Raw genomic sequence first — 15,158 nt, 5'->3', positions numbered from 1 at the left:
AAAAGGCTCCATAACTCAAATGTATGTACCATATAATTTTGCTTACGAGTTCCTCCACAATCACCAACACCCATCTGGAGTCGTCTGGGGCTCATTTCTTGAATAGTATTCTATTGCGCACTAAGTAGTACTGGCATATTCCTACATTCTCCTTGTCCTCCCACTTCTTCTTTATATCTTTCAATACTGCGTCCTTATCCTGTTCATCCACTATACTCCCTAAAGAGGTGGTAACAAAGTTCTTGAACGCAACATTCTGTAAGTATAGGATGCTAAAATTATTTTCACCGAGTTCCCCTTCTTCCGTGTGAACCAAACCTACAGGAATGCGCGATAAAGCGTCAGCAATTACATTTTTCTCTCCCGGAATGCATTCTACAGTGAAATTATATTCCTGTAGGTATAGTGCTCAGCGTCCTAGTCTCCCATGCCTGATTTTTGTGCTCATAAGAAATTGGAGTGCACGATGGTCAGTGTAAACCCTGGTGGTCCTCCCAAATAAGAAACCCTATGCACTCATTTTCCATGTCGCTCATTTGTTCCAATTGGGCGCCTTTGCGCTGATTGTTTGTCATTGCCGGTTTTGTTCATTTACATTTGCTGTCTAGGGTTAGCCGGCCGAATTTCAACATCTTGAGGTGTTCCGCCTACAGTCCTATTCCCACCGTGTTCACCATAGTGTTGATTCTGGTTGCCGTAACTGTTGCGTTCACGATCCTGTCCACGTCCTCGATCATTTCCGTTGTTCCACCTGTGTTCGCGACTGTTAATCCAGTTTCTATACGGCCGGCCCTGATTATTGTTCCATTCGCGCCGCGACGACCAGTCACGCCGTTGGTTAGTACTACGGCCACGACTGCGATTGCGCTGCTGTGCCCCGTAATAACTTTGTGCCTGATTAGGCGGGCATTCTGCTGTATTATATTCCAACTCTTGGAGAAGTGTCTTAAACGTTTCCACGTCCTCTTTGCATCGTCCTGTAAGAATGACGTGACGCAAGTGCATAGGAAATTTGGTGATGCATATCCTAATTAGTTCCGCTGGCCCGTATGGGTCGTATAAAAATTGATTTGCCTGCAGCATGTGGTCGAATAGGGGTGCTGGACTGCCGAAACCAGACTGGTTCAAATTTGGCAGCATAATTATGCCATGCTTGACCCTATCTTGTGCCGCTTCCGACCAAGAGCCGGATAGAAAGGCTTGTCGAAACTCCCGAGTGGAGTTGCAGTGACACGCTGCCGACCTCATGCGAATCGCCGGTTCGCCTTCCAAATAGCCACGCATATGTTCTATCTTATGTGAACTTGCCCAGTCGGGGGAAAGACAGAACTCAAATTGCTCGAGCCATGCTCGTGGATGTATTCCTTTTTGCGATTTTCGAAATATCTCAAACTTTCTCATCATAAGGAAATGTTTGAAATGAAATCCCGCATTTCCTCCCGGCGAGGCCCTTGAATGTTTATATTTTTTTCATGTCTGTCCCTCAAAATACACTACTGGAAATTGAAATAAGAACACCGTGAATTCATTGTCCCAGGAAGGGGAAACTTTATTGACACATTCCTGGGGTCAGGTACCTCACATGATCACACTGACAGAACCACAGGCACATAGACACAGGCAACAGAGCATGCACAATGTCGGCACTAGTACAGTGTATATCCACCTTTAGCAGCAATGCAGGCTGCTATTCTCCCATGGAGACGATCGTAGAGATGCTGGATGTAGTCCTGTGGAACTGCTTGCCATGCCATTTCCACCTGACGCCTCAGTTGGACCAGCGTTCGTGCTGGACGTGCAGACCACGTGAGACGACGCTTCATCCAGTCCCAAACATGCTCAATGGGGAACAGATCCGGAGATCTTGCTGGCCAGGGTAGTTGACTTACACCTTCTAGAGCACGTTGGGTGGCACGGGATACATGCGGACGTGCATTGTCCTGTTGGAACAGCAAGTTCCCTTGCCGGTCTAGGAATGGTAGAACGATGGGTTCGATGACGGTTTGGATGTACCGTGCACTATTCAGTGTCCCCTCGACGATCACCAGAGGTGTACGGCCAGTGTAGGAGATCGATCCCCACACCATGATGCCGGGTGTTGGCCCTGTGTGCCTCGGTCCTATGCAGTCCTGATTGTGGCGCTCACCTGCACGGCGCCAAACACGCATACGATCATCATTGGCACCAAGGCAGAAGCGACTCTCATCGCTGAAGACGACACGTCTCCATTCGTCCCTCCATTCACGCCTGTCGTGACACCACTGGAGGCGGGCTGCACGATGTTGGGGCGTGAGCGGAAGACGGCCTAACTGTGTGCGGGACCATAGCCCAGCTTCATGGAGACGGTTGCGAATGGTCCTCGCCGATACCCCAGGAGCAACAGTGTCCCTAATTTGCTGGGAAGTGGTGATGCGGTCCCCTACGGCACTGCATAGGATCCTTCGGTCTTGGCGTGCATCCGTGCGTCGCTGCGGTCCGGTCCCAGGTCGACGGGCATGTGCACCTTCCGCCGACCACTGGCGACAACATCGATGTACTGTGGAGACCTCACGCCCCACGTGTTGAGCAATTCGGCAGTACGTCCACCCGGCCTCCCGCATGCCCACTATACGCCCTCGCTCAAAGTCCGTCAACTGCACATACGGTTCATGTCCACGCTGTCGCGGCATGCTACCAGTGTTAAAGACTGCGATGGAGCTCCGTATGCCACGGCAAACTGGCTGACACTGACGGTGGCGGTGCACAAATGCTGCTCAGCTAGCGCCATTCGACGGCCAACACCACGGTTCCTGGTGTGTCCGGAGCAAGTATGGTGGGTCTGACACACTGGTGTCAATGTGTTCTTTTTTCCCTTTCCAGGAGTGTACATTCTTCCCTGTCATCAAAATCTTCCTCGTGGCCGGAGTCCCTCTCTGCACTGTTCCTACAGCTATTTTTAGTGCTATTGGCGAGTTCAGGATCACACCCTATGCGGCTTTTCACATGCGCCACGCGTTCTTGTAATTCGCCTGTTACAGTTTTGTGCTGCCTGTTCACTTTGAACTGTCCCCTCTGAAATCTAAGATGCGAACACACTTCTTCGGTCTCTGCGACCGCTACAGATGTGATATTGTTATCGCTCTCTGTCACCTTCATTGTGCCTACGATGTCTGTTAATGCCGCAATCTTATCATGTATTTGTCTGTTGTCCTCCGCCACAGTCTGCTTCAATTGTTGTACTTGCTGTTCGAGTGCGTGAATCGCTTGACTGTTGTCCGCTACTGTGTTGCTAACGGAAGCGGGACAATGTGTTTCCTCCTCCTGGATCCTGGAGAGAGCATGCTGGTATTCCCTTTGGCATTCTTCTCTCAGTGCTTGGAAATTCCTAAGTAGCTGTTCTTCGCTCTGTTTCAATTCCGCATCGCGACTCCACTTTCCCTGTTCTAAGGCGTGCAGACGGTCATCGATTTGTTCAAATGTATGGCCTAATTCTTTCATAATATCACTTTTTATTTCACTTGCCAGATTGTTTATTCTTTGTGAGATATCATCGGACACTCTCTGCATCGACTTGTCGACTTTATTTATCTGCTGGATTAGTTTTTCGTCTATTTGTTCGCCTAGCTCGCGGATTGATTTTTCATATTTCTGCGTCATCTGTTCGCCTAGCTCTCGATTTGATTTTTCAGATTTCTCTGTTTTTTTTTATTTTGTTGCAATAAGGCTTTCATGAGTTCTGCCAAATGAATTCGGTTAGTAGGAGGCAAATTAATTTCTGGCTATGCTGTGAGCCCGTTCGTCCTGTTTTGCATTTTGTCTGAAGTATCCCCCATTGCATTTTCGTAACCGTCCGACGCGTTAATATTGGAAATCAAATTATCCCCTTCGTCCATGTTGCATAATTGTTGGACCGCCTACTTTTAGCTTGGTTACATGTCTGCATTCGCTCAATTAATACCCGGTACGCAACACATTAATCACAATAAATGTATCCCCCAAAAATTACGACAGTTATACGAAAGGTACCCAACCTGGTATGCACTTTTTCACACGCAAAACAAATTTTTATCTTTGATCAAAAAAGAGCAATTTACAAGTGAGAAAAACAAACACACACACACACACACACACACACACATATATATATATATATATATATATATATATATATATATATATATAACACACAAATATAGAAAGCAAAACAACAAGACAAACAACACAACACCGCTCAACAACGCCGTGAATCATTTGAAAGTCTGCTCAGAAACAACGCAGAAGTTGTTTGAGCGCTGCAGGGAAAAAAATGAAGATTATACAATGCTCGCAATCTAACGTTTCAGAGATTCCAGAGTTAGTGGAATCACAGAACAGGGTCGCCATGTGTAATGTTGTTGCATTCATTTGAGGTGTAAGCGGTGCTGATAGACAATAAAAGCGGGCTAAAAGCTGTGAGCTATCTGAGGAAGTTAACCTTGCATTACTGCGCAACTGTTTCACCAGGTATCTAGTCTAGCTTACAAAATTCCCAACCAGACTAACATTAATTATAATCTTTTAACAGTCATACGACAACCAGTGATATATATATGCTGCTCGATAGGCACAAGGAATAAAACAAACAAACACACACACAGAATTTCTAGCTTTTGCAACCGATGGTTGCTTCTTCAGGAAAGAGGGAAGGAGAGGGAAAGACGAAAGGATGTGGGTTTTAAGGGAGAGGGTAAGGAGTCATTCCAATCCCGGGAGCGGAAAAACTTCCCTTAGGGGGAAAAAAGGACAGGTGTACACTCGCGCACACACACACATATCCATCCGCACATACACAGACACAAGCAGCTTGTGTCTGTGTATGTGCGGATGGATATTGTTTTCAAATAGTCATCGCCACAGATCTTTGTTATTATCATTCTCCTTCTCATGTCCTCTAAAAGCTGTACAATCTCTTCCTGAGGAAGGACTGTGCACAACGAACTAGCCATTTCGTCAGGGACACATATAGTTGCTGCCCTGTGTTATTACTAGGGCTTTGTCTTAAAATACTGTTGTAGACTGAAATTGGCATGGATAATATTGTAAATGGTTAAAAGGCCTATCCTTAAGTAGACGTGGAATCATGTTTTGTTTTAAATCACTAAAAAACAGTCTTGGACTCGGGTGGTAAAGGCACATAATCTATAAGGATTCATTGCTTCTATCAGCTTGTACCACTTGTGTTCTGTCCCTTCACTTTGTGTTACAGGCCAACACCAAAGATTCCTCTCACAGGTGTTCTTGGTTCTCTGTGATGTATAAAAGGGCCACTGTTAATGTCTGTAGTCAGTTGTGGCAAAATTTTGTGAACAGCTCTCTCACTTGTTCAGACGGAGCACTGAAACATTGTGTCAAGATGATTGTATGATCCAAGTGCACACACAACAGGATGTTATTATTAAAATCAAAGTGTTCCATTCATTTTTCCTACTTCTAATTTCATGTGTTTTTCCTATTTGCTGTTACTGCGACTCAGTAGCTCAGTGGATACATGTAAGACTTCATTTTCAAAGGTCTGATTTTCAAATGTCAGTCAGTTCTAGAAATTTTTGTGTAACTTGTCAATTCTTTCACACCTGGCTATGACTTCTCTATGTGAAAAATACAGAGTTGCACCATGATGCAGAGTCCCAGTCAGACTGTAGCTGTAAGTGACTGGATGAGTCAGTTTGAAAGTCAGCAGAATGAAAGGGCATACCACCGTCTCCATTTGCAGGATCCAAGTCTAGTAACGCCAGTCTTCAAACAAATATTTGGATTGAAGATAATTTTACCTCTCCCCCCTTTTTTTTTATTGAATTGTTGTTTTAGCTGAAGATATTAAACTGGTGTGTTCTCTGGATGTTTTATGCACCTTATGCAGCATTTAGCCAAATTTAGAGCAGCTACCATTTGCTACACCATTTGCAAATGCTGTTTAAGTTGCTGTACATTTCCTTACAATCGTCCAGTGACAATAATTTCCTGTAAACAGTGAAAAAATCAGCAAAAACGAGAAAATACTGCTTGTAAAACATTTCTCTTGAATCCACTGTTCTTTCAAAGACTGAATCAACTGATCAGATACTCATCAAGTACTTGTTACCCAGCTGGAAGTTCTTTGTTTCTGGAAGCTAAGTTTTCACACTTCCGTGGTACACAATGTACCCTCTGCCATGTATCATAATGTGGCTTACGAAGAATAGATGCCGATAATGATAATAGGAAAGACTAGTTTGGAAAGCTACATCAAACCATTCTTTGCACTGAAAACAACAACAACAACAACTGCTATTACTACTACTACTACTACTACTACTACTACTACTAGTGATTCAATGAGCAAATTTTCCAAAGCAGGGGTAATAACTAAAGGTTGGGGTAAAATATTGGTTAATGCTTTAAAATATGCAGATAGATGTACAGTTAGTGCCATTACTTGATGTACAAAGGCCGTTCAAAAAGTTTTGCACAGTTGCCTCTAATTTTTTTTATTTTTTTGCAGGAGGGGAATGAAATTTTTTGTGAACACACTTGGAACATTTAGCTATACACTGTGCTGACTCAATGTAGCCTACATCAGCTGTGACACATCGGGCCCACTGTTCTTTCCATGATGTAAATGCCCTTTGGTAAAATTCTGGGGATTGACTTTTACACCATCACTTGACACAAGAAATAAGGTCTTTCTCACTATGAAAGGTTTCACTGCACGGGTGGGCCTTCAGATGACCAAAGAGGTAAAAATCAGACAGAGCCAAGTCCGGACTGTAGGGAGGATGAGGAACAATTTTCCAACCCATTTTCCTGATTTTCTCCTGCATCATAAGGGCCGTATGGGGTTTGGCATTGTCATGGTGTAGTCTGATGAGCTGACCCTGAAGCTGTGCGTCTTTATGGCACATTGTAGCTTGTCCAATGACAAACAGTAACGGTCCCGGCTAATTGTGGAGCCAGGTTCCAAAAAGTCAATGAACATGACACCACTCTGATCACAGAAGAAGGAGGCCATCATGTTTCAGCCTGCTGTTCTTGAAAGTCTTGGTTTCTTCTTCTGATCAGAACCCAGATGACACCACTCCATGGATTGGGTTTTTCTCTCAGGTTCGGACAAAACCAACCATATTTCATCCTGGGTAATGACGCCATCAAAACACTGTTTCCATTCCTCAGTAAAGGTCTTCATGAGACCCTTGCACACATCATTCCTCATTGTTTTCATTTCTCTTTTCAATAATCTAGGCACCCAACTTGCACAGATTTTTCTGTACCCTAGTAACTGTACCAGTGATACCACACTACCCAATGACAAAAAGCAAGCTGTCATGTCATCACACGTCTGTCATTTTGGATAATTTGATCAATTGTCCCCTTTATTCACATCACTCACTGCCGTCGATCGTCTACCGCATTGTGGATTGTCCAGTAGAGAGAAATCACCTTCTTTAAACCTCTGCAACCACCACTGGATACTGCTGTGATCTGCTATGTCCTCCCCATAAACAGGGAGCAACTTCCTGTGAATCGATGTGGCAGAGTCATTGCTGATCTTGAAGAGGAACTCCATCACCGACTGTTGACGCAACCTGACATATACTTTCCGGTCCATTATGGCTCAACTGTAAATAAAAGAAAATACTTTTATATACCAACTTATAGCTAAATGTTCTAAGTATGTTCACAGAAAATTTCATTCTCCTCCTGCAAAAAATAAAAGAAATAGAGATGACTGTGCAAAACTTTTTGAAAACCCTTTGCACATATAGTTTCAAGCTGACAGAAATGTTTTCCATAGATAAGTCTAATTCCCAAAAGACCGATGCCACTAAGACTGTAAACCCTGCCCATGAAAGTCTGCATTGTATGGCTCTGCAATGTTTTTCTTTTTAAGTTTTCCATAGTGAACATAAAGCAAAATTTCCTCAAAACCATGTGAGAATTAGTGGATCTGTATGTTTATATTCATGAGATCTCATATACTTTGCAAATAAGGCATACGTAGTTTGTATGCTGACCCCACCCAATACATTTTTTTGTAGTCTGGAAACATTAGCAGTCCTGTAACATTTCATTATGTGTCACTCAATGTTATTTTTGTTTGTGTTGAACATTCACCATCCAGAATAATGTATCAGTTCTTACAGCTCAAAAATGCTTTGAGTCTGTCATATTTGTGGATGAAATCCATATGGTTGTATGTTGGTTAACAATCAACAGTGTGATCTAGTGTCGAACGCCTTTCAGAAATCCAGGAAGATTGTTTCCCTGTTCACTTGCAACTACCATTTAAACATGTGTGAAATTAAACACGGGTATTTAATGAAAACCTTTTGCTTAGTCAGTCCATATAATAGCTTAACCCTTACAACCTCCCTGATTATGCAAATAAGTGATGTTTTTTGGCTCAGTGAACTTTGTCCTTGAATCCCACGAGTGCACATAGTTCATGAAGTCTAATTCGAGGTGGTCTGGAGCTACTTCTTTGGACTCACAACATACTCAAGCCACAAATTACTTCAGAAGTTGGAGTAGGTTGAAGTTAGAATGAAATAGAACTTATGTTCCAACATTCTCAGTTTCCCGAGTACCCAAAGCACCACTTGTTACCCTTGTGAAATATGGCTATTATTATTATTATTTCTTTCTTATCTCAGACGTTATGTCTGGTCAGAAGTAGAAAGTGACGCGGACCTTGATAAAGCGTGACTTCCTTTTAACTGTACGGTATATGTTATATTGCATTTGGGAGCTTTCGGGTAATTGAACATGTATCAATAATTACGGATTTCTGTAGTTGTATATAGAAGTTTGGATGTAGCTGTATTGCATTGATGTACTGGTGGATATTGTGTGGTATGACTCCTGTAGTTGATAGTGTAATTGCTATAATGTCAACTTTATCCTGATGCCACATATCCTTGACTTCCTCAGGCAGTTGGATGTATTTTTCAATTTTTTCTCCTGTTTTCTTTTGTATCTTTGTTGTATTGGGTATGGATATTTCGATTAGTTGTGTTAATTTCTTCTATTTATTGGTGAGTATGATGTCAGGTTTGTTATGTGGTGTTGTTTTATCTGTTATAATGGTTCTGTTCCAGTATAATTTGTATTCATCATTCTCCAGTACATTTTGTGGTGCATACTTGTATGTGGGAACGTGTTGTTTTATAAGTTTATGTTGTAAGGCAAGCTGTTAATGTATTCTTTTTGCTACATTGTCATGTCTTCTGGGGTATTCTGTATTTGCTAGTATTGTACATCCACTTGTGATATGATCTACTGTTTCTATTTGTTTTTTTGCAAAGTCTGCATTTATCTGTTGTGGTATTGGGATCTTTAATAATATGCTTGCTGTAATATCTGGTGTTTATTGTTTGATACTGTATTGCAATCATGAATCCTTCCGTCTCACTGTATATATTGCCTTTTCTTAGCCATGTGTTGGATGCGTCTTGATCAATGTGTGGCTGTGTTAGATGATACGGGTGCTTGCCATGTAGTGTTTTCTTTTTCCAATTTACTTTCTTCGTATCTGTTGATGTTATGTGATCTAAAGGGTTGTAGAAGTGGTTATGAAATTGCAGTGGTGTAGCCGATGTATTTATATGAGTGATTGCTTTGTGTATTTTGCCAGTTTGTGCTCATTCTAGAAAGAATTTTCTTAAATTGTCTACCTGTCCATAATGTAGGTTTTTTATGTCGATAAATCCCCTTCCTCCTTCCTTTCTGCTTAATGTGAATCTTTCTGTTGCTGAATGTATGTGATGTATTCTATATTTGTGGCATTGTGATCGTGTAAGTGTATTGAGTGCTTCTAAGTCTGTGTTACTCCATTTCACTACTCCAAATGAGTAGGTCAGTATTGGTATAGCATAAGTATTTATAGCTTTTGTTTTGTTTCTTGCTGTCAATTCTGTTTTCAGTATTTTTGTTAGTCTTTGTCTATATTTTTCTTTTAGTTCTTCTTTAATATTTGTATTATCTATTCCTATTTTTGGTCTGTATCCTAGATATTTATAGGCATCTGTTCTTTCCATCGCTTCTATGCAGTCACTGTGGTTATCCAGTATGTAATCTTCTTGTTTAGTGTGTTTTCCCTTGACTATGCTTTTTTTTTTTTTTACATTTGTCTGTTCCGAAAGCCATATTTATATCATTGCTGAATACTTCTGTTATCTTTAGTAATTGGTTGAGTTGTTGATTTGTTGCTGCCAGTAGTTTTAGAGCATTCATGTATAGCAAATGTGTGATTTTGTGTGGGTATGTTCCAGTAATATTGTTCCATAATTTGTATTACTTAGCATGTTGGATAGTGGGTTCAGAGCAAGGCAGAACCAGAAAGGACTTAATGAGTCTCCTTGGTATATTCCACGCTTAATCTGTATTGGCTGTGATGTGATATTATTTGAATTTGTTTGGATATTAAGTGTGGTTTTCCAATTTTTCATTACTATGTTTAGGAACTGTATCAATTTAGGATCTACTTTGTATATTTCCAATATTTGTAGTAACCATGAGTGGGGTACACTATCAAAAGCTTTTCTGTAATCAATGTATGCGTATTGTAGCGACCTTTGTTTAGTTTTAGCTTGATATGTCACCTCTTTGAACAGGATAGAGTAGCATGGAGAGCTGCATCAAACCAGTCTCAGGACTGAAGACAACAACAACATGTCACCTCTCCATCTATTATCAGTTGCCCTTTACATCCTCGTGCTCCTTTGCAACAGCCTTTTTGTTCTTCATTTATAATTTTCTTCTGTGTTGTATGTGTCATTAATTTCTGTGTAATGACTGAAGTTAATATTTTGTATATTGTTGGTAGGCATGTTATGGGGCGGTATTTAGCTGGGTTTGCTGTGTCTGCTTGATCTTTAGGTTTCATATAAGTTATTCCATGTGTAAGTGTATCAGGGAATGTGTAGGGGTCTGCAATGTAACTGTTAAATAATTTAATGATGATGTAAATAAAATAGAAAGAAACTTCCACATGGGAAAAATATATTGAAAACAAAGATTCCAAGACTTACCAAGCGGGAAAGTGCCGGTAGATAGGCACAATGAATGAAACACACAAACACACACACACAGAATTTGAGCTTTCGCAACCGGCAGCTGCTTCGTCAGGAAAGAGGGAAGGAAAAGGAAAGATGAGAGGATGTGGGTTTTAAGGAAGAGGGTAAGGAGTCATTCCAATCCCGGGAGCGGAAAGACTTACCTTAGGGGGGAAAAAGGATAGGTATATACTCGCGCGCGTGCGCACCCGCACACATATCCATCCATACATACACAGACACAAGCAGACATGTCTGCTTGTGTCTGTGTATGTATGGATGGATATGTGTGTGTGTGTGTGTGTGTGTGTGTGTGTGTGTGTGTGTGTGTGTGTGTGTGTGTGTGTGTGGGCGCGCGCGCGCGCGAGTATATACCTATCCTTTTTTCCCTCTAAGGTAAGTCTTTCCGTTCCCGGGATTGGAGTGACTCCTTACCCTCTCCCTTAAAACCCACATCCTTTCATCTTTCCTTTTCCTTCCCTCTTTCCTGACGAAGCAGCTGCCGGTTGTGAAAGCTCAAATTCTGTGTGTGTGTTTGTGTGTTTTATTCATTGTGCCTATCTACCGGCGCTTTCCCGCTTGGTAAGTCTTGGAATCTTTGTTTTTAATATGTTAAATAATTTAGTTAGATGTGAATGTGTTGAGGTGAACTTCTTTAGCCAGAAATTTGCTATTTTATCTTTTCCAGGGGCTTTCCAATTGTGAGTAGACTTAATTGCTTTGGTGACTTCATGTTGCAAAATTATCACTTCAGGCATTTGTGGTATCATCTTGTATGTGTCTGTTTCTGCTTCTATCCACCGTGCATGCCTGTTATGTTGTACCGGGTTTGACCATATGTTGCTCCAGAAGTGTTCCAAGTCTGTTATGTTTGATGTATTGTCTATTTTAATGTGTGTGTTATCTATTTTCTGGTAAAATTTCTTTTGGTTTGTGTTGAATGTTTGGTTTTGTTTCCTTCTATTTTCACTTTTTTTGTATCTTCTAAGTCATTTGGCCAATGCTTGTAATTTCTGCTTCTTTTCATCTAATTGCTCTATCGCTTCTTATTGTGAGATTTTACCTAACCTTTTTCGTTTTTTTTCTGACATTTGATGTCTTATAAATTGTGTTAGCTGTCCAATGTCTTTCCTCAGTTTTTCTATTCTGATCTGTAGCCTGTGTTGCCACACTGGTTTTGTGGGTTTCTTCTGTGTGTTGATTGGTTCTGATCTCTGCCTAGTGTGTATATTTAGTGTAGTGAGTGCTCCTATATAAACCAGTAGTTGTAACTCTTCCATAGTTGTGTTTTCATTTATTTTGTTGTGTATGATTGTGTTGATAGTTTTTATTGTTGTTTCGACTTGTGGGTTATTTGGCGGTCTATGCAAGAATGGTCTAATGTCTGTATTTGTGTCTTTGTATTCCATATATGTCAGCTGAAATTTTTCTTCTGTATCTAACATGTGTGTCACTTCGTGTTCTATTTGTACTTGTTCTGGTGGCAGTCTTAAGATTTCATTTTGTTTGCTCTGGGATGTTTGAGTTCATTACTGTATTTTCTTCTTCTTCTTCTGATTGCACATTATTTTGTTCCAGTATTTGTTGTATTTGTTGTTTGATGTTTTCTAATTCTGACTGGGGTATCCTGTTATTTTTTATTATTACATGGATCTGATCAGCTAGTCGTTGTTCTGTTAAAAACTTTAATTCTGTGTATCTGATAATAAATGTTGTGTATACATGTGATCTGTATCCAGCTGTGTTGGTTCCTAGGTTTGTTGCTTGGTAATAACAGAACATGAGGTGTCGATTAACTTCATCTGACCATCTCATCCTCTGTCTTTGTTTTCCTTCTAGGGTCGTTACAGGAAGCATATCCTGCAAAACACCTCTATTTGGATTTAAATCATTTGCCAGTTGGCTATCAGTGTCTTTACCATTGTGGGCGGGCATACGGTTCAAGTGTCGTCCCCAACCATGATGACGCTTGTCCGAGGCTTCTTTAGTTGTGTTCTGAACCAACTAATCACACTAAAAGGGGGGTTAGCCCTATTAGTGGTTTGTTCTTTTCGTCGCCTTTTACGACTGGCAGAACATACCGGAGGCCTATTCTTTTCCCCACGGGGATTATTATTATTATTATTATTATTATTATTATTATTATTATTATTATTATTAAAATTAAAGTCCATACCTCATTTCAAGTATTTTTTCATCCACCTGGTCTTCAAAACTATTTACCAGTTCATATTCTTACCCTTTACAAAGACCACTAACCTCTGTCCATGATTTTGGTTTGCTGATTAAAACAAACCTAGTACCGTTTTCACATTTTTCTTCAACATTCAGCAAATGCAGCAGACAACTTGAAAAGACCTATGCCATTGGCATTTCTTGATATACTTGTGTTTTTAGCTTTTTTTAGAACATTATCCTTTCGTTGATTATTCAAACTTTTTCTCGTGGTAACCTTCCCCTTGGCAGTCCCCTCCCAGAGATCCGAATGGGGGACTATTCCGGAATCTTTTGCCAATGGAGAGATCATCATGACACTTCTTCAACTACAGGCCACATGTCCTGTGGATACACGTTCCCTGTCTTTAATGCAGTGGTTTCCATTGCCTTCTGCATCCTCATGTCGTTGATCATTGCTGATTCTTCCGCCTTCAGGGGCAATTTCCTACCCCTAGGACAAGAGAGTGCCCTGAATCTCTATCCGCTCCTCCGCCCTCTTTGACAAGGCCGTTGGCAAAATGCGGCTGACTTCTTATGCCTGAGTCTTCGGCCGCCAATGCTGATTATTTATCAAAATTTAGGCAGTGGCGGGGATCGAACCCGGGACCGAAGACGTTTTGATTATGAATCAAAGAGGCTACCCCTAGACCACGGGTACCTTTTTTTTTTTTTTTATACATCTTTAAATTTTGATGATGTAATAGCATATTGTGCAATTTTCGGATGTTTTCATTTTTGGTTGCAGTTCTGGGATACAATTTATGTAAATCATATCAATGAGAAGTGTCACATCTGAATTCATCTGCCCAGTTTCAAGTGGTTGAAAGTGAAGGAACATATTCCTTGTAAATGATCTGCAGCAGGAGTTACGCGTGTTGGCATATCTTTCATGGTTGTACATGAGACTGTGTATTGAGATCTATTACCTATATTTTGTTGTTTTATTTGTAGAAGACAATCCCATCATACATTCTAAAATCGTAACTCCCATGGATTTTGCTTATACTTATCGTGTGGTCAGTTTTTCCAAGGTTACAGATCCATGGTTTCATTATATGTAGGAGGGGATTTAAAATTTATAAATGTGTGATGTTTGTTTATTATGGTTCAGTGCAAAACAAAGACATATTACTCCACTTCCGCTTGATTAGTTAGTGTTGCAATTATACTACTCTATGTAATAGAATTGAATGATCAGAAGCACTCTGCTAATGAATGTACACAACAGCTCACCTTCAGCTAATGTGGATTCTTTATTGTGATGGCTTGTGGATTAAATGAATATTTCTGCAATTGAATGGATCAAAATAGTATTCTTGTATAAGCATTTTAATCAACCATTATTAATAAATGTATTAGAATATAATGATTTGGCTGAAACAAATTACCTGTATTGAGAAATTTCCTCCTAGTATTCTAACTATGATACTCCTATTATGTCAAAAGGCGTTTCAAAGAAAGTTGTGCAGTGCTCTCATATCATGTTTTGCAGGATTAGTTCGTGGGAGTTATCCCCTGCAGAACCTATATGTCACTGTGAATAAGAGATGGTGCAGACTTCCAATACATAATAGTAATGTTAGGTGTCACTTGTAAAAGAGAAACCAAATACTAAAACTTGAAACATATGAAGGAAACTGATAAATCAGATACAAATAAAAAGATCAATATGCAAAGAGATGTATAATTTCAATGTGCTGTATGTAGTAGTGAAATTTGTTTGTTATCTTACATCAGAATAACCATTTACTGCATAAAAATTTAAGTGATGGAGAAAGAGCCTTGAGTCTGAAGCAGTCGATTAGGAACATACTAAGTGGTTGCAAGCAATCTTTGTTATGAAAGGAATGGACAGTTTAGTAGGGGGATGGAAAAGAAAGGTAGTTTGAAAAC

The 15,158-nt window shown here is 40.5% G+C and overlaps 1 protein-coding gene across 2 annotated transcripts in view; it reads left to right on the top strand.

Annotated features, from left to right (window-relative positions):
- Positions 1-15,158, top strand: part of LOC126284873 (WASH complex subunit 2) — a 204,574-nt gene that overhangs the window by 185,665 nt on the left and 3,751 nt on the right. The window lies entirely within an intron of this gene.

The sequence above is a fragment of the Schistocerca gregaria genome, chromosome 8 (genome assembly GCF_023897955.1).
Source record: "Schistocerca gregaria isolate iqSchGreg1 chromosome 8, iqSchGreg1.2, whole genome shotgun sequence".
Taxonomy (NCBI): Eukaryota; Metazoa; Arthropoda; class Insecta; order Orthoptera; family Acrididae; genus Schistocerca; species Schistocerca gregaria.
This window is presented reverse-complemented; position numbering and strand designations above follow the sequence as displayed.